The following is a 19,131-nucleotide window of genomic DNA, read 5'->3' on the forward strand; positions in this document are numbered from 1 at the left end:
GAGAGAAACTTAGACCATTTTTATTGCTATCAAAAGGAAAGAACAATAGTGCTTGTAGAAATAGTCTTGATTTATTACTACATAGGACAGCATACTTTTGGATAAAGTAAGGGGAGAATATATAATCTGTTATCAAAGCCTACAGCCCTTCAATCCTCAAACTTTCAGTTTTAGACAAAAGGGTTGGTAATATCATAAGAGACTATCAGAGTTTTTTAAAGGCCAGTAAAATAAGAATGCTTTCTAAATTACTGAATAAGGAGTGAGGAGAGAGGCAGGAAGGTTAGGTATTTAAACCTAATGAGGACATTCCCTCAAGTTGCTGAAAAGAATAACTGCCTGGTCTTTAGGTGTATTTGGCATTCTGGGAAGCTAGGATCACAACAGTCAAAGCACTTTTCACAAATTGATAGTTGACTCTTCTCTTCTTTCCATACCATCCATCATATCAAAAGCATATATAAAATGAATGGTGAAGGAATTAGTGAATCAACCCTTGATGCCCACAGTGAATTATTATCAGGATGTACATGTATCTGTCATGCAAAAAGAAGAACAAGACTTAGAAGTCACTTCAGATCCATCCTGGTGCCAAGTGACAGATCTAAATTAACTGCCATTGCTGTTGCTTGAGTCAAGAGCAGGAAGGAGGTCAGTCTTGATGGCTACATAATTGTGTACCCAATTCAGTGAATCAGATTTCCTATAGTAGGTGGGATTTTCACTGGGACTTTGTAGGAAGTCCGGAGATAAAGGTAAAGAGAGAAAGCCAGTGAAAATACCCAGAGCAGAAAAATGGACTGTTTTTTAGGAACAATAAGAACAGTGCCACTGGATCAAAGAATACATGCCAGAATATTTTGTATTTGATCCTGGAGATAATAGTCCCTAGAGTTTATTGATAGGAGGGTAATATGGTCAGAGCTGTGCTTGAGGAAAATCATTGTTTCTGTGTTCACTGACCAGTCCAATTTTTGATCCCATTATGTGATTTATTTTAGACTCCTTGGTCTGAGGACTGGATGTGGCCAGCAGAGATCAATGCATCTAAGTTGGTATCAACTTCAATGACTGGTAGACCCTGCTGAACTGTCCACTTTCCCAGTGGATTGGGCAGAATTTTAAAATAGGTCTGGGTATAGTCATTGAGTTATATACCACTGGTAGTTCCTTAGCTGCTGCACCCTGAAAATTTCAGCTCTTATCTGAGATAATGGAGACTTAACATTGCAGGGAATAGTGAGTGAATAAATATCAGAGTAGACTGCTTGAGACCAGCAGTCTAGCTAGCCAGAAAGGAATTTTCTATTTTCATGGATATGTTGAGTTTGTTACATACTTGAAGGTGATATTATTTATGGAAGACCTATCTAATCCTTGAGTTCAGATCCATTGTTGACTCCAACCTATGCTAAATGGAGTTCTCTTGTCACTTGAAATAAAATCAGTATGGCCAAGGAGAAGCTGAAATAATAACCTTCACATCAGGATAAATAACAGCTGTGGTCAGTCCAAAAACAAAAAAGGTATCTCCTGTTGTCAAGATATTTTACAGGTCTTGTATCTCTGCAAGAAGGTTTTACATGATCCACTGGCTAGATGTCTTCCCAGAGCATCTTCCTTAAGATTCCTTTTCTAAAGCCTAATGCGATTGGTAGGAAATATCAATAGCCTCTCTTTTTTGGCTTCTTGGGTGAAGTCTATCCCATGACCATTTCAAGCATGATCTATTTTCTGTACAGTTTTGATCTAACATGTCATTCCTATTGGATTCCTCAAGAGAGTGTCCCTTTCAGTGTGCGTGTATATAATTGAAATGATCTACAAGTTTTTCAGTTCAACTACTGTACTGATCCATCTGTGTACACTATTCTAGATTGCCAGGGCCATACATGCCAATCTTCGGGATATCCCCAGATACACAAGAAAATGAGCTGATCTTAAGGTGCAAAACAGCCTTTCTTTATGTAATCTCAGCAGAGATTAGCAGGAAGCAAGAGGAAGAGAGTACAAGAGCAAGGGTGTGTGCCTGTGTGTCTCTCTGCTTCTCTCGCCTCTCGCCATCCCTGCCTATGGAGCTGGTTATTTATATTTACTCTCCTCTGGGATTACGCGTGTCTAGCCCACTCAGCATTGTGTAGGTGGATCTGCAGAAGGGAGACACTTGGAGTTAGTGCTGCGCCCTAAGAGAGCTAGCAAGAGAATACACCCTTCATCATCTCAAGGAACCTTTAACACCTGTAAGACACAATCTCCAGTCTCAGAGGCCAAGCCCCTTTATCTCCTGGGCCCACGCTACCAGCTGACTTGGCATTATGGCAATTCTCAGAGAAGAAGTGTCCCTAACAAACTACTATGTGGGCCTTCAGGGATACCATCTCCTCTACCTCACCCCCTCATACTGAGTTTAATTTGATTTTCCAATGAGTTTGCTGCCATTGACCAGACCAGATGGCTAAGCCATTGGCCACAATCAATATAAACGAACACCTGCCTTTGAACACCCTCTTTGAAAGCATGAAAGACTGCTCATAGTTTTGCTGATTTGACTAATCATTGATTGCCATGAGTATGAACTTCACATTTGCCTTTTTGTTCCTTGATGTTCTCCACAGGTCTTGACTATTTTGAATATGAAAGATTTTTACCAGTAAACCATACCTTTACATGCTCTTGAATATCAGATGAGAAATCCTAAATTGGTATGACTGTAGGTAGTTTATTAGGTTCAGGCTCTTTAAGGGGTTGGTCAGTAGTAGGCTAAAAATCACTTAATTGGCCATTGCTTTTTTAAATGTGTGGGTCCACAACTTGAGTTCTTTGAAAACTCTAGGTCCTACCTGCATCTTTCTGCCACCATTGGAGTAGTTCTTTGGCATTTGTGAGTGGCAGGAGTCCAAGTGTAAAGGCCAGTTGGACATCAGTTTTCAATGTGGCTTGTGGTTGCAGTGTTCACTCAAACCACATCGTAGCATGTGGAATCAATAGAAAGGCCTCATAGTGATCCCTAAATGTAGGATGTATTGGTGTCAGTAGTTGAAAAAGCTGGATCAGGGCCTAAGCTTCTTTTTTGGTTGCTAAAGGCTTTCATCCAAGAATTTATTCTTGCCCATTTTAGAAATATTACTCCATAAACCCCAAGTATTGTACCCACAGGAATTTGACTTTTGAGGATGGTCCTTGTGTCATCTGTGTTAATTGCATATTAATCTTGTTCCAACTAGATAACCAGATCAGAACCCCCTATTTTTTCATTATCCTCATAGTAATAATATCAGTGTACTGCAACACTATAATGTCAGAGTCAAATTGTCCATCCTATCCATTGGTGGCAGATTGTAGAGGGCTGAAACTATTGAGTTGATGCACTGAGGTCAGGACTGCCGAGCATTTGAGGCTAACTACTGATGGGACAATACTCTATGAGCATATGCTTGGAAAATGGTCCTTCCCACTATCCTATGCTGGCTCAATGATTGGTGTATACAGAAGATTGTAGGAGGGACTAGGGGGTGGAGTAAGATGAGGCAGGGTCACTCTTTTGTGGTAGACAAGGGAAAAGGTGTTCACGGAGATTCTTTTTCCATCCTGTTCTTCTATCCTGCTTCTAAAGACCAAGAATAAAGACTAAGGACTTTTGCTTATCCTGACTCTGGCTGATTCTGGGGTGTCCTGGGTGCTAGTGTGGTCGTCACAGCAGAGGACAGCTGTAAAATATCCTTGAGGCAGGACAATAAAGCCATACTGCATCCCTTGCTAAGTAAAAGCAAATCAAGCTTGCTTCTCTTTGAGTGGGATAGAAAAGAAGGCGTTGGCCAGATCTGTCAGAGCATACCACTAAATGTGGTTATCAGAGGCACAATCAGTATCTAGCAATCAACCATATCCATAACTTGGTTTAGCCCTTAATAATTTCCAGGAAGGGACCATCAATTCAGTTCTGACAGATTGGGGGTAGGACCATACATTCTTATACATTGGGAGTGAAGGGAGTAGTCAAACTAGAGACAGAAAGTCTGGAATAAGAGATATGCTTACATATCTCTAACTTATCTGCAGTTTATGGCTCTATGGAATGCTAATGGTCAGGGCTCCCAGCCCTACTTTTCTCAGTCCTAATGGTTAGGAAGGAAGGTTGCAATCAGGGGGATTGAGGCAGAATAATTCAAAGGAAACTGAGGTAGGACAATTTAGGGAAACTGAGGCAGAAACAAAGGAAACTGGCACAACAATATGTCTATATTTCTGCCACAGGAAGATGTGGGGGATTCTAATGTATATCCCCCTAAATGCTCTATAATCTAGCAGCCATCATTATATGACCTTTTGGGAAGAAGGAGGGAAGTTCCTCTTTCCAGTCCCTTCCTGACTTTATACTACTCCCAGAGACTGTTCTTCAAGGAACTTTTACAGTATACAGTAATAATTTTATAGTGATGACCTGAATGAATACACTTCCCTGATGATATTATTATAATGGGCAGAGAATACCAAGGTGACTTTTCTTATGCTGTTTTTACATCCAGTAAGTTTTACATGCAAAAAATATAAATGCCCTAGGTTTTGGATTTATTGGCCTTGGGATACTGTCATCATAGGAGGGCTAAGGCCATACCAGTCAAACAGATTTTCACTTTTAAAGTTCTTAAAGGAGCCTTAACCCTCATCCCAGTAGTCTAATCTTATTCATTAACAACTCCCCTAGTCATTTAAGCAAAAAAGTTTACTAGACAAAGGATTTCCTGCTGAAAAGTTCCTGGCTGCAAAACGAACTTTAAGGAGGTCATCTGGGTATTCTTCCATCTACTAAAAGCATCAGTAATGTGCTAGATTATAATCAGATCATCTGGGGAAGTATATAAATCAGGTTATCATAAAGATACAGTGACTTAACTGCCATCTGTCTTATAGTAGAAATTGCTTTTGTGAAGTGAATCACCAGCTATCTGTAACCACTGGGTATCCTGCCCCCATTTTGTGCTGAGATTTGTCTTGAACACTAACAAGCTCCTCACTATACATCCACTCCTCTGGATGTAGCCTGCCTACTGGGTAGTGAGTGTTATCCATAAGATTCTGGTTGTTTGTGTTGTTCCTAAGTCTGTCTCTGCCCTCCTGAGTGAAAGATTTTTATCACTGAGGAATATCTTTGGTTCCCTTGAGGTTAATTTCTTGTTTCCAAGCAACCTACTACTCAAAACCTCAGAGGGTCCAGGGGACAAGTTATCTTCCTCCACTCTCTGCAGGGAAGATTCCCATCCCCTTACACTTCCCTTCCCCAACCTCCTTTCTCTCTCCCAAAAGCCACCGAGTTGCCAAAAATTCTTTTCTTCTCAGCTACCACCAATTTGTAATGCAGACGAATGCAGATGAAAAGCATCACCCAGATAGCTGAACCAATTTGTATCATTACTCACAATGGGAGGAGAACAGCTATTTAACAGGGGCAGTCTTGGTGTATGGTAGAGCCTCATTGGAGCCAGTCCATATTGTTCACAAGAGGCCATTATTAAATGTCCAGTGTGAAATATTCACACCTCAGAAATCAGCAAATGCTACGAGCAAAATTTGATTTATTGTTTTAATTGCCAGATTTAAGAAAGTTAATGTTAAAAAAAATGTTAATAAAGCAAATTACATTTTAAAATGTATCTTGCAAATTTTTTTTTTTTCAAAGAGCCCGTTGTTAAACATTTGGCAACACACCAACAATATGTGGCTTCTCTGCTCATAGTGGACAGCATATAGTCAGAGAAACTGTTTGGGGATAGAGGTATCCATTTTCCAGTTGAAATCCAGAGTCCCTTAGGTTCCAAACTTATATAGAATTTTGTACAACGTTATAATAGGAGACTTCCCTGTTTTCTAAAAGAATAGCAAAATGAGAGGATTTTCTTTTTCTTTAATTGCCTGATAGAAATAAGGAATGAGGGGTGGAAAAATTGAGAGGTTTTCATTAAAGATATTAAGAATGGCTGAAGAACATTAACGTCCTAGTCTTTGAGTTTATTAGCCTTGGTATACATCTATCCTGGATGGTTGAGACCATACCAATCAAGGCTTGCAGCAGGCAAGCTGCCAGGCCCAGAAATTCTGGTGCAGCAGGCCAGAGGCCAGGTCCTTGGCCCTTGGCAGAAGAAACTTGGAACAGTTTCCCCTGTACTCTGGCAGTAGAACTCAAATTTAGCAATCATAAAATAGGGGGGAAATAAGTAATAAAGAGAAAACCCTGACTATAGGAAGCTACTATGGTGATAGGGAATATCAAAATACAAATTCAGAAGAGGAGAACAATATCAAAATACTTACATGAAAAGCCTCTGAGAGAAATATAAATTGATCCCAGGCCCAAAGAGAACTACTACAAGAGCTCAAAAAAGATTTTTTAAATTGGTGAAAAAGAAAAAGAAAAATTGGTGAAAGAAATGAGTGATGCAAGCAATTCATGAAAAAAGAGTCAACAGCTTAGTAAAGGAACACCCAAAAAATGGAAGTTGTACAACAATCCACTGAAGAAAACAACTCCTTCCAAAGTAGAATTGTCCAATTGAAAATAGAAGTACAAAATCAAACAGAAAAATATAATTCTTTAAAAACTAGAACTGGACAAATGGAAGTTAGTGACTCCATGCAAAATCAAGAATCAAACAGAATTTTAAAATAGAAGAAAATGTAAAATATCTCATTGGAAAAACAGCTGACCTGGAAAATAGATCTAGGAGAGATAATTTAAGAATTAAGAATTATTGGACTACCTGAAAGCCATGATCATAGAAAAAGCCTGATCCTCATCTTTCAAGAAATTATCAAGAAAAACTGCCCTGATATCCTAGAACCAGAGGTTAAAATAGTAACTGAAAGAATCTACCAGTCATTTCTTAAAAGGGATCCCAAAATGAAAATTCCTAGGAATATTATAGCCAAATCCCAGAACTCTCAAGTCAAGGAGAAAATATTATAAGCAGCCAAAAAGAAATAACTTTAAATATCAAGGAACCATAGGCAGGATTACACAGGATTTAGCAGCTTCTATATCAAAGAATCAGGGCTTAGAATATGATATTCTGGTAGGCAAAAGAGCTTAGATTACAATCAAGAATCAAGTATCCAGAAAAACCAAGCATAATCTTTCAGGGAATGGATATTCAGTGAAATGGAGAAAAAACATTCCTTATTCAAAGATCAGAAGTAAACAGAAATTTTAATTTTCAAATATGACTTAAGAGAAGCATACAAAAATAAATAGGAAAGAGAAAATATAAATTATTCAACAAAGTTAAATTCTTTACATCTCTGCATGAGAAGATGATACTTATAACTCTTAAGAACTGTATAACTTTTAGGATAGTTAGAAAAAATATGGACAGAAGATGTCAGTATAAGTTGATTTTGATGGGATGATATTAAAAAAATCAATAAGTGAGAAAAATGATTGCTCTGAATAAAGAAGGAAGAAAGAGGTAGAATGGATTAAATTATCTCAGATGAAGAGGTGCAAATGACCTATTGCAGTGGAGGAAAAGGTGTGTGGGGAGGTGAGCATTGCTTGAACTTTACTCTCATTAGAATTGACTGAAAAAGGGAATAACATACATAAATCTATCTTACCGTATAGGTAAGTAGGAGAGGAGGGGAAAACTGATAGAAGTGAGGGCAAATTAAGAGAGGTAGTGGTATGTAGCATTCCAAATTTTTAAAAAAGTTATATGTTACAAAAAGAAATAGAATATGATATTCTATATTATATTAGTGGAGGCCCTCAATTTTCCCCTCTTGAAACTACATAAATTTAATCACAAAATAAACAAGAAAGATGTTAAAGGGGTAAATAGAATTTTAGAAAAGTTAGATGTAGTAAACCAATGGGGAAAATTGAATGAGAATAAGATACATGGCTGTTAAGGACCATGCCTAGGTGAAGGGGCAGGCCAATTCTCTGAGAGCCTCCACAGCTGTGAATCATAACATCTGAAGGCATTGCAAAGCAGCCTTTACTGACACAGATGTTGTTTGTGGACTGGGAATGAAATAAATTGGAAGCAAAGAGAAGAGAGGTCAGAACATGCAACTGCCTCTCAGTAAAGAGGTCAGAGAACAGCAACTGCCTCGGTCTCCTTTTATCATCATCATCATCATCATCATCATCATCATCATCATCATCATCATCCTCTTACATGAAGAGATCCATTCTACAGGTCTAAGTTAGACCTCCAACAGCCACTGGCAGGTAGCTTCTGTATCACTACACATGGCACCTACATAAAAATTGACTGTGTATTAGGGCATAAAAACTTCAAAATTAAATGTAGGAAGGCAGAAATATTAAATGCATCCTTTTCAGATCTTGATGAAATTAAAATTACATTTAATAAAGGGACATGGGAAGATATGTTAGAAATTAATTGGAGACAATCTAATTATAAATAATGAGTGGTTTAAACAACTAGAGAGCAGAGTGGAAATAAAATTTACCAGTCATCTTCTGAAAGAAATCCCCAAATGAAAACACCTAGAAATATCATAGCCAAAATCTGAAGTTTCCAGGTCAAAGGAAAAAAAAAATTATTGTAGGCAGCCAGAAAGAAAGAATTCTGGTACTGAAAACTACAATCAGAATCATACATGACTCAGCAGCCACTACTATAAAGGAGCAGTGAATTGGGAATACAGTATCCCAAAAAGCAAAAGGCTTATAGTCAAGAATAATTTATCTAGCAAACCTGAGCATGTTGCTGGAAGGTGGGAGTGGGATGGAGCAAAAATGGATCTTTGATGAAATAGAGAATTTCTAAGCATTCCTTATGAAAAAAACAGTGTAGAAACTGTGATGTTCAAACCCAGGATTGAAGAAAAACATAATAAAGTACAAATAAATGAACAATAATAAAAGATTAAACAAAGATAAACTGCTTAATTCAAAAAGGGGAAATACACATGTCCCCATGGGACTCTATCATCATCAAGGATTATAGAGGGAGTACAGTTGAACAAGACCGTGGAACAGTTCTGTTTATATGTTGATGATCTTAGAGAAAGAATGTAAAAGGAAGGTGAAGGTGGGAGGAAAAAAAGGAAAGTTGGGAAATTATCTCACATGATCAAGATCCACAAGTAGATATCTATACAAACAAGAGGGAGATAGAAGGGAGAATACTCACTTTCAATCAAACTGATTAAATGAAAGAATACATACATACAGTTAGATGCAAAAAACAAACAAAACCTTTCATTCAACAGCGAAATTGGAGGGAGAATGGGGCAGTGAGAATTTGAGGGAGGGTATTAAGATCTAGGCTTAAGCAAAACAAACTCTAAGGATTCACAAAAATGTTTATCACTTTTTGAAGTGGCAAGGAATGGAATCTAAGGATATACCCATAAAAATTGATGAGAATGGATGAAAAAATTATAGTTTATTAATATGAATTAATGCTGTTGTGCTGATTTTTTTAGCATAATGACACATGATTCCAGAGGACTAATAATAAAACGCACTACTTCATAACAGAGAGGTGTAAGGATTCAGAATGTAAAATGAGACACATACTTTTTTGGACATGATCAATGTGGACACTTATCTTGATCAATTATCTATATTTATAATAGGTTTTGTTTTTCTTGTGTTCTCAAAAGGGAAAGAGAGGGGGAGATTTTGACTGATTAAAATAAAGTATTAAACATGTCATTCTAATAATAAACCATAATTTGGAAAAAATTTACTGCAAAACAGTGAGATTTTTCATTTAAATGTTTATTTCATAAACTAAATATTTAAATTTATTTAAATTATTAGATTATTCTTAAATTATCTAAATATTTCCTAAATTTAAAAAACCTTAATTATCAATATTCATGAATGTTATCTTCCTATAGAGGTTAAGAAAGTATTGCTCTTTTCCTAGAATAATAATCTATTCTCTCCATAGAGACTTCTCCTGTGATTTCTAAAGGCAAATGTAGATAGGATTTAGTATGAAGGGTAGAAACCCAACTAAACCAGAATCCCCAAGACATCCAGCTTAAGATGATGAAACAGGAAAGAGCATTCATTATACCTAAAAAGGTGATGAATAGTATTAAAGACTATATTGTGGGATCAAAGAAGATGAGGTATTAGAAAAGACCATTTATTCTGGCTATTAAGAAATAATTGGTCACTTTGGCCAGAGAAGTTTCAGTTGAATTAGGATATTGCAAAAGAGTTTAAAAGAGAATCAGAGGAGAGAAAGTTGAAGATATGATAGTAGGGATTAAAGGATCAAATGAGGGTTTTTAGTATTTCAGTTTCTCTGGCTTCACTTTCACACAGTGAGATTGGTTATAAACCCCTTCATGGTTCTAGAGTAAACACAATTCTTTTGTAATGGTATTGGTTTGGGCTCTCAGTGTGTTTTCCCTCAATGTTAGCTGCCAGTGATTAACACTACAAATCCATTAGCCAATTAACATCAATTAGTTTTTAAATTACCCAAGGGGTTATTGATTAGGTACTGCTGTCAGTCATCTCATCAATAACATAAAAGTAGTTAATACAATTTTATTATGCTCAGAGCAGTCTTTACTGACACAGAGTTAGTAAGCCCATATAACAATCTATATAAGTAGGATGGATGCAATGGAATTTCATATTTTGTAGAAGAGGAAGGTAAGGACTTTATAACAGAAAAAGAAAATAAAGATGTCTACATTAGGAAGTTCAGAGAACTAGTTAATCAAAACTAAAATTGAAGTTTATGTCCCAAACTTTCTTTTGCAGGCTCTAGCAATAAACCTGATCTGTTTGCTTCAAGCAGTTTTAACAATCTTAAAATAAAATAGTAGTGACAAAAAGCATGAACCAGAAATCATTTTATCATACTTCAGTGACACAGCAAAAACTAGTAAAAACATCTCCCTTCTAATATCTGAGGAGCATCTTATCACCTTCATCCTTGAAGATAATAATCTCAAACTTTCTACATGTTGTTGGTCCTTCCAAGTTCACTTCCAAATATAACATAGCTGCAGCTCAAGTCTGTATCTCAGATATTGTTGGGCTGGTTCTTAATGGTAGCTTCTTGTACCTTAACCCTTGTACTACACTGGCTGGTTACAAAGCCCAGTATGGACTATGCTCCTGGATTTTGAGTGACTCACTATCCTGACCTTACAAGGTTGTAGCTATTTCATTTGTTTCTCCCCCCCCCCAAAAAAAAAATAGTAAGAATAAACACAAAAAGAAATGACTCATATTTAGGCAGCACCAGAAATAGCTCAAACAAACTCTCAAAAGCCGATTTTTTAAAATGTTTTACACCCCAGGAATTGACAAATATTGACCAGGAATTGGTCTTGATTCATTGTTTTGTTGATTATCTAGATTTAAGAAAAAGAAAAAATGTGCAGATTATAAATATGTGTACATTTTCCCTTCGAACGCTAGTTATAAACATTTATTAGCACACTGCTGTCCATACTCCCAAGTCAAATGTCCTCATTGGCTGCATTTGTCTCTAGGATATCAAATATTATAGTATGGAAAGGCAGTAAGGAGTTAGACTAAAAGTCAGATTAAGGTTGACTAGTCTTTTTGGAATTCACTAAAATCCCAGTTCTATAGTCAATAAAAAAGGATCCTTTTCATCATTTAGTTAGCAGAACAGAGCTTGTTAGAAAATATCTTCATGTGTTTCGATGTCCAAATTGGTATTACAATAGCTGAACACTCTATGAATACTAATAAAGGCTGGGTTCATTAGCCAGTCTTCCAGTTATGTAACAATGGGGAACACATGAGCATGTTTGTAGGCAGGAAACATTGATACAATAGATAAAAAGAAAATTAGAGAGAGTGAGAATCATAGATGGGACAGTCTCTGGTGAAGAAGGGATGGAAAATAATGTAATTAGATGAAATATTCATTACTAATTGATGAAGTAAACATTCTGAAATTCTAATCTAGAATACCCAATCTCCACCCCAGATCTAAATTATGTGACTCTATGTAGGTAAAGGTTATGGATTACAACATTAATAGATTAGATAACTAAATTTATTAATAATTTACTTTTATATGGCACTCTAGAGTTTGCAATTAGTCTTCATGCATTATTTCATTTGAATTTTGCAATAGCTCTAACATTTTACAAAAGAAACTGAAGCTCAGAAAGACTATGTAACATAATTCAGTAAGAAATCATAGAGCTTATCCAATTACACAGCCAGTAGGTATCAGACACTGATTTGAATACAAGTTTTCTTGATTCTGTGTATAATACTGACCACTACATTATAATGTATTAACTATATAACATCCCCATCTCCAATTTAACTATTTAGTACTCCCTAAATCATTAAATTTGCTTTCTCTAGAGCACATATTTAGGTCCTTCCTTTGTGAGTAGAAAATTCTTACCAATCACTAAATTAAAGATCACAGTTTTCTAATATTTTTCTTACACCAATACTTTAAAGCCTAGCCACTACACTTATTTTATTCTTCTACCTTGGCAATAGAGTAAATTTTAAAATGAAAGGAAGCTGTCAAGGGGCTAAAGAATTGAGGAGACTTGAAAGCTTCCAATAGCAATTTACTACTGCATTTTTCCAGAATAGCTACTAGAAAGGAATTATACTGAAGATCTCACGTCCAACAATTATTTAAAGCAAGAAGAGTTTGCACTAATCTAAAAAATTGAGCAATGCTTATATTTCTGCCAATGTTTATATTTCCACCATTGCCAAATGACTGCTGCTGCTTATGTTCAAAGCAGAGACTGGTCTTCTAGGTGAGAGTCTTGAAGAGAATTTAAGTAGGTACTCTACAGGTTATCAGGGAAAATGAAGTGTTCCTTAAATAAATGGAAAAAAATTTTCAGTATAAAAATAAAGGAGAAAAAATACTTGAAGAGGCCCAGAGGAATCTTAACCTGTGTCAGGAGATTGGGAGGTAGAAGAAGGTCACATAAGAAGGAGAGGGAAGAAGGCTATTGAGCACTTGTAGATCTAAAACACATCTTAAAAGCTTTTCCAAAAGAGAAGGGATCTGGACATTCTAGAAAGGAAGCATATATTTTTATGGTAACAAAAAAACAAACAGAAGGAAGAAAAATGGGTTTCCATTAATAGAGTAATCTCTGTTCAAACTATGGTATTTAGAGATAATAAACTGCTGTTGTGCTGGAAGATAGTAATAATATGAGGAATTCAGTCAAACAGGAAAACTTATATGACCTGATGATTCAGGGTGCAAAGTGATGAAAAGAGAACAATATGCACAATGACCACAGAAGTGTGGAGGAAAAAAAAAAACACTAAAAGGTATCTCAATTCAGATTATTAATGGAATGGTCAATCAATTATGATTCCAAAGAGAAGGTAATAAAACATACTTCTCTTTAAAAAGCAGTAATATACCACCTTTGCATAGTTATTTGCTGTCAAACATGAATAATGCATTGATTTGGTTTGTTTTATTGATTTTCTTAGTTACAAGGAATGTTTCTAATGATATAAAGTTATGAATTATTGGGAAATGACTAATAGGAAAAAAAAGCTATATTCATATAAGAAAGTCCAAGTACTACATGAATTAAACACGATGGGGATACTGGAAGAGGGCAGAAAAAGAAGGGATATTATCACCAAAACTTACTATAGTCCATTTAGAACAGGGAGAAGAAATAGAAATTTAGGAAATAGATTAAAAACCTAAGACAGACGCATACAAAGAGTAATGGGAGAAATATCTGCACAAATAAGTGCTAGAGCCCTATCCCTGCCAAAGCAGAGAAGCTAATCATTCCTAGACTTTTTTTTTTCCTATTGATAACATTCAAAAGGATCAACAAAGGGATCCTAGATCTTATTATCACCAACAAAAGTTAACTGTCACCTGGGGTGGAAATGATCAGAATTTTGGGGGAACGACAACTTTATCTCAGAATTTGTGGTAAAGACAGTGTGAGAATTGTCTAACATATACTCTGGATTTTAGGGGACTAGATTTCAAAGACTTTAGGAAATGGATTAGTAGGGAACCATATTGTACCAAGAAGGTCAGTTCAGGAAGAATAAGAAGTTCTCAAAAATGAGATTCTAAAGACACAAATAGAAAAAGTTATGACAAGGAGGAAGAGCAAAGTTCTCCAAAGAGACAAATGTGAATGAGCTTGTCAAACAATTAATTTTTCTTATTAAAAATATATAGAAAATAGAATAAGGACATATATAATGAATACAAAGGTATGGTATTGAACTTTCCATCCAAGACAATATATAACCAAATCTAGCTTCCCTAAGAAATTCCCATCAGACATTGAAAGGGCATCAGATAAAACAACAATCAATAGCACTAAAGGAAAATACCATTGAACTCCATACAATCCAGTACTGTGAGCAGGAATGTACCAAGGAAGAACTTCATTGCCCATCACCCAGCTCTAGGTCACAATTGCAGGCAGAAGGAGCATCTTTGGTTGAAAGGGAATGAGGGCCTTACTGGTGCAGAGATCACAGTTCTAGGGAGGAGAGGATTTGCCATCATGAGAGAACAGGGACAGAGAGTACAGATCAAGAGATCAATGACCACACCTTTTCCTGATTAACACCTGGAAGCAATGAAAAGTTATAGACTTCTAGCAATACCTATGAAAACAGCAAGGCAGAAAAGTTTTAATTTCAAAACAGTCACCACAATCCCTACTAACCAAAGATAATCAGAACCCAATTTTTACATAAAGTACAAAGTCAAGAATTAGACTAGAGAAATGAACAAACAAAAAAGAACCTGATTATAAAAGCTACAATGGTGAAAGGGAAGCTCAAGATACAAACACAGAAGAAGCATTATATGTGAGAACAAACCTCAAAATCTGAAATGGTTTTAGAAGAAATGTGTTTGTTGAGGTTGTTTGGTAGAAGAGAGTGAGCCAGAAAAGTATAACTCTGTCTCCCATAGGTTCTGAAAGGTTTAGACAAGGGTACCTACACATAAACCATATGTATGCAATTTAATAATTTTGAAGAGATGTAAACTTGAAAGCAAAGTAGATTGAGATGTTAACATACAATAAAATTTGAATGAGACCAAACACAATGGAAACCCAAAATACAAACATGGATTGACCCAATGCAAGAATGTTTAGAATGGATTTAGGATCTGGGGGAAGATGTACACCAACTAACATTGCATCTAAATTCTTTTTTTTTCCTTTTTTGCTGAGGCAATTAGGGATAAGTGACTTGCCCAGGGGTCACACAGTTAGGAAGTGTTAAGTGTCTGAGATCACATTTGAACTCAGGTCCTTATAACTTCAGGGCTGGTGCTCTATCCATTATACCAATTAGCTGCCCCCATTGCATATAAATTCTTAAGGGATTCCTAGAACATAGAAAATACTCAATAATTTGGATTTCTTCTATATATAAACTACTTTCTTAGATCTTTTCATAAAGTGTATACATTATTTTACTGTTACATGGATAATATAACGTATAATGTTCTACAGTGTATAAATGTACAGTGTTTATACTCATGTACTGTGTGATGAAATATGCATTGATTAAATGTAATACTAAGTATTTAATTGATATGTAAGCCATTTTTGGTTTGCTTTGCTAAAAATCCCCAAAATAAATAAATAAATTGTTAAGGAAGAAGTTAAATAAATTACAAAAGAAAAAATAAAATTATACTAGAGACCTCTCCTCCTGTCCTCTATAACTGTGCTATACTAGAAAAATGTTATGCTAATCCTTCTCAAAGCTAGATAAATCTAAATATAAAACAAGTAAGAAAGAAGTTAAAGTAATGAATAGAATTTTATTTATTTATTATTTTTGACTGAGGCAATCAAAGTTAACTAACTTATATCCAGGGTCACACAGCTAGAAAGTATTAAGTATCTGAGGTCAGATTAGAACTCCTGACTTCAGGGCTGGTACTCTATCCACTGGGCTACCTATCTGCCCCAGTGAATAGAATCTTGGAAAAGTTAGATATATAATAGATCTCTGGAAAAATTAAATGGGCATAGAAAGAAGTATGCTCTTTTTCTCAGCTGTAAATGGTACCATCACAAAAAATGGCTATGCATTATGGCTTAAAAAAAACTCACAAATGCAGAAAAGCATAAATTTTAATTGCACCCTGTGGGGACCATAATGCAATTTTAAAAATACATTCAATCAATGGATTTAGAAGCAAAGTTTAAAAATTAATTGGAAATGAAATAATCCTAAAGAATGCATGGTCAAAGAACAAATCATCGAATCAATAATTCCATTAAAAATAATGTCAATAATGAGACAACATACACAAATTTATGGGATTCCACCAAAGAAGTACATAGAGGGAAATTATATCTCTAAATATATCAATAAAAGGAAGACAGAGCAGATTGTGTGTGCAATTAAAAAAATAGGAAAAACTTAAAAATCCCTATTAAACATCAAATAAAAATCCTAAGGATTACAGAAGAATGGAATAAAACTGAAAGTTTAAAAAATGAACAAATAAATAAAACTAGGAATTGGTTTAATGAAAAACAATAAAATATATAAATCATTTGATTTTATTAAAGAAAACCAAATAACCACCATCAAAAAAAAATAAAAAAGGTAAATACACAACCAATGAAGAGGGAATTAAATCATTTAATTATCTGCCAATAAAATGGACAATTTAAATGAAAAAGATGAATAATTACAAAAATATGAATTGTCCAGATTAGCAGATGAAATAGAATACTTAAATAACTTTATTTTAGAAAAAGAAATTGAATAAGCCATAAATTAACTCACTGAGGAAAAAATCCCCAGTTCCAGATATATTTACAAGCGAATTCTATCAAACATTTAAAGAGTTTAAGCAACCTACCCAGGATCATTCAGCTAATTTGAGTCAGATAATACTTGAAACTGGGTCTTCTTGCTTCTGAGATCAACTCTATATCAAAGAGAATTGATACTAAATATAAATAGGTAGATACTAAAAAAGCCCTTAACTGCCTTTCTTAGACAAGTTGCTTAACCTTTCAGGAGACTCAGTTTTCTCCTTTGTAAAATAAGGGAATTAGAGTAGATGCTCTCTTAGGTCCCTTCGCACCTCAAAATCTATTAGTTCAAGTCCCCAGGCTCAGATGAACTATATTCTTTGGTATCAAAAATACTGGTAAGTAATTTCTGAGCTAGTTGGTTATATCTGGAAAACAGTTATGATGCCATGGGTTTTGAGAAAGGCAAATGTTCTTTTTGTCAAAAAAGGAAAAAAAGTAAAGGTTATGGAGGTTGCATACCAGAAAACTTAACTTGAATTTCTGGCAAATTTCTAGAAGTTTTTATTTAAAACATGATTAATGACATCTAATGGTTTTATCAAGAACAGATCATGTTTCCCTGCAAGACCAGCATTTTCTTGACTAAATATAAATGAGTTTCCTAACTTCCTTGACTTCCTTATCCCATGCAACTTGATTGGCCCCAGCTTTTCTGCTGCAGCTTTCTGGTGAAAAGTCCCAGATAAGTCTAATAGTCGGGTACCTCTCAGATTTTATAGTTACCTAAAACCATACCAGATGACATACTGATCAGATCCATTTCCAGATGTATCCAAAAGAGACTAGGTTCAAAGAAACTAAGTTCCACTGGATCCTTGCTGTATATGAACAAAATAAATCTCCTTTGTATAATTACTCATAAGTGCCTTATTTCATTCCAACATCAAACTTGAATTGAGAATGTTGGCTTTAGAGCCACACCTATAACATTCCCAAAAGATAAGTAATCAAAAATTATGAATAAATTTTTTCCCAAAGAAATTTAAATGATCAAAAACATGTGGACAAATTGTTAAAAAATAAAAGAAATTTAAGTTAAAACACCTCTCAGATTTTACCTCATGCTTAACAAATTGATTGAGATGATAGGAAATAGCTGATTTTAGGAATGTTATAGGAAAACAGGCACATTAATATACTCTTAAGGGAGCTGTGAATTGGTCCAACTATCTGGAAAATTATTTGAAAACTTCCCAAAAAAGTCACTAAATTGTTCATACTTGACCTAGAAATGTGTCACCCAATACTTAGCATAGTGCTTGACACATTGTAAGTATGCTTATCGATCAAAATCTTATCAGGCATGTGGATATCACTAATATTTATGTAGTGTTTTAAGATTTGTACTATACAGTGCTTTATTTCTTCTCAATAACCCTGTGAAATACGTTATTATTTTAGTTAACTTAGCTATTATTATTCTGTGTTATAAAGAAGAAAAATAAAACTATAAGTGTTGCTTATACAGCTAGTGTCTGAGACAAGAATTGAATTCAGATTTCCCTGACTACAGTACTGCACTCTATCCCTCATCTTTACTAAGTTGGTTAATGACAGAAAAGGTCTTATAAATAACAAATAGATGTATTACATTATGTAATACAATATATATTATGGTAGTAAACAACTGGAAATAAGTTGGATTGCCCAATAACATAATATATATTTAAATAAAGGAAAACAACATTAAAAGATACTAGAACTCATACAAATGAAATTTATAATCTTGACTCCTAAGAACCAATGATGAAACATGTTTCTTCTCAATAGAAAGGTGGTGAATTGCAGATCTAGAATGTGGCATGATATATGATCACTGCATGTTTCTTTATTTTACTATACTTTTTTTCAAGAGAGAGGGGAGGAGTATTGGGAAAGTACAGTAATATGAGAAATTTTAAAGTTATATACTAGATTAACTTCATTTCTTTTCTTGATGGGGCTACTTTACTACTAGATCAAAGGAATCCCATAAATACATATTTAGTCTAAATATTAGTAAAGAATTTGGCAAAGTTTATAATGCTTTTCTTGTAGAACAGATGTAGAAATGTAAATCCAGATAATATTACAATTGAGTATGTTTGGAATTGATTATGAAGGAATATTCATTAATGGTTAAATGCCAAATTGGTAAGAAGCCCCAGAGATTTGTACTTGGCCCTATGCTGTTTAACATTTTTATCTATATATAACTTCCATAAAGGTATAGAAGGCATACTTATCATATTTGCAGATGGCACAAAGCTTAGAAATAAAGTTTATACCATAAACTTTACCATGAAGGTAAAATTCAAAAATATCTACACATCC

The sequence above is a fragment of the Antechinus flavipes genome, chromosome 6, assembly GCF_016432865.1.
Source record: "Antechinus flavipes isolate AdamAnt ecotype Samford, QLD, Australia chromosome 6, AdamAnt_v2, whole genome shotgun sequence".
Taxonomy (NCBI): Eukaryota; Metazoa; Chordata; class Mammalia; order Dasyuromorphia; family Dasyuridae; genus Antechinus; species Antechinus flavipes.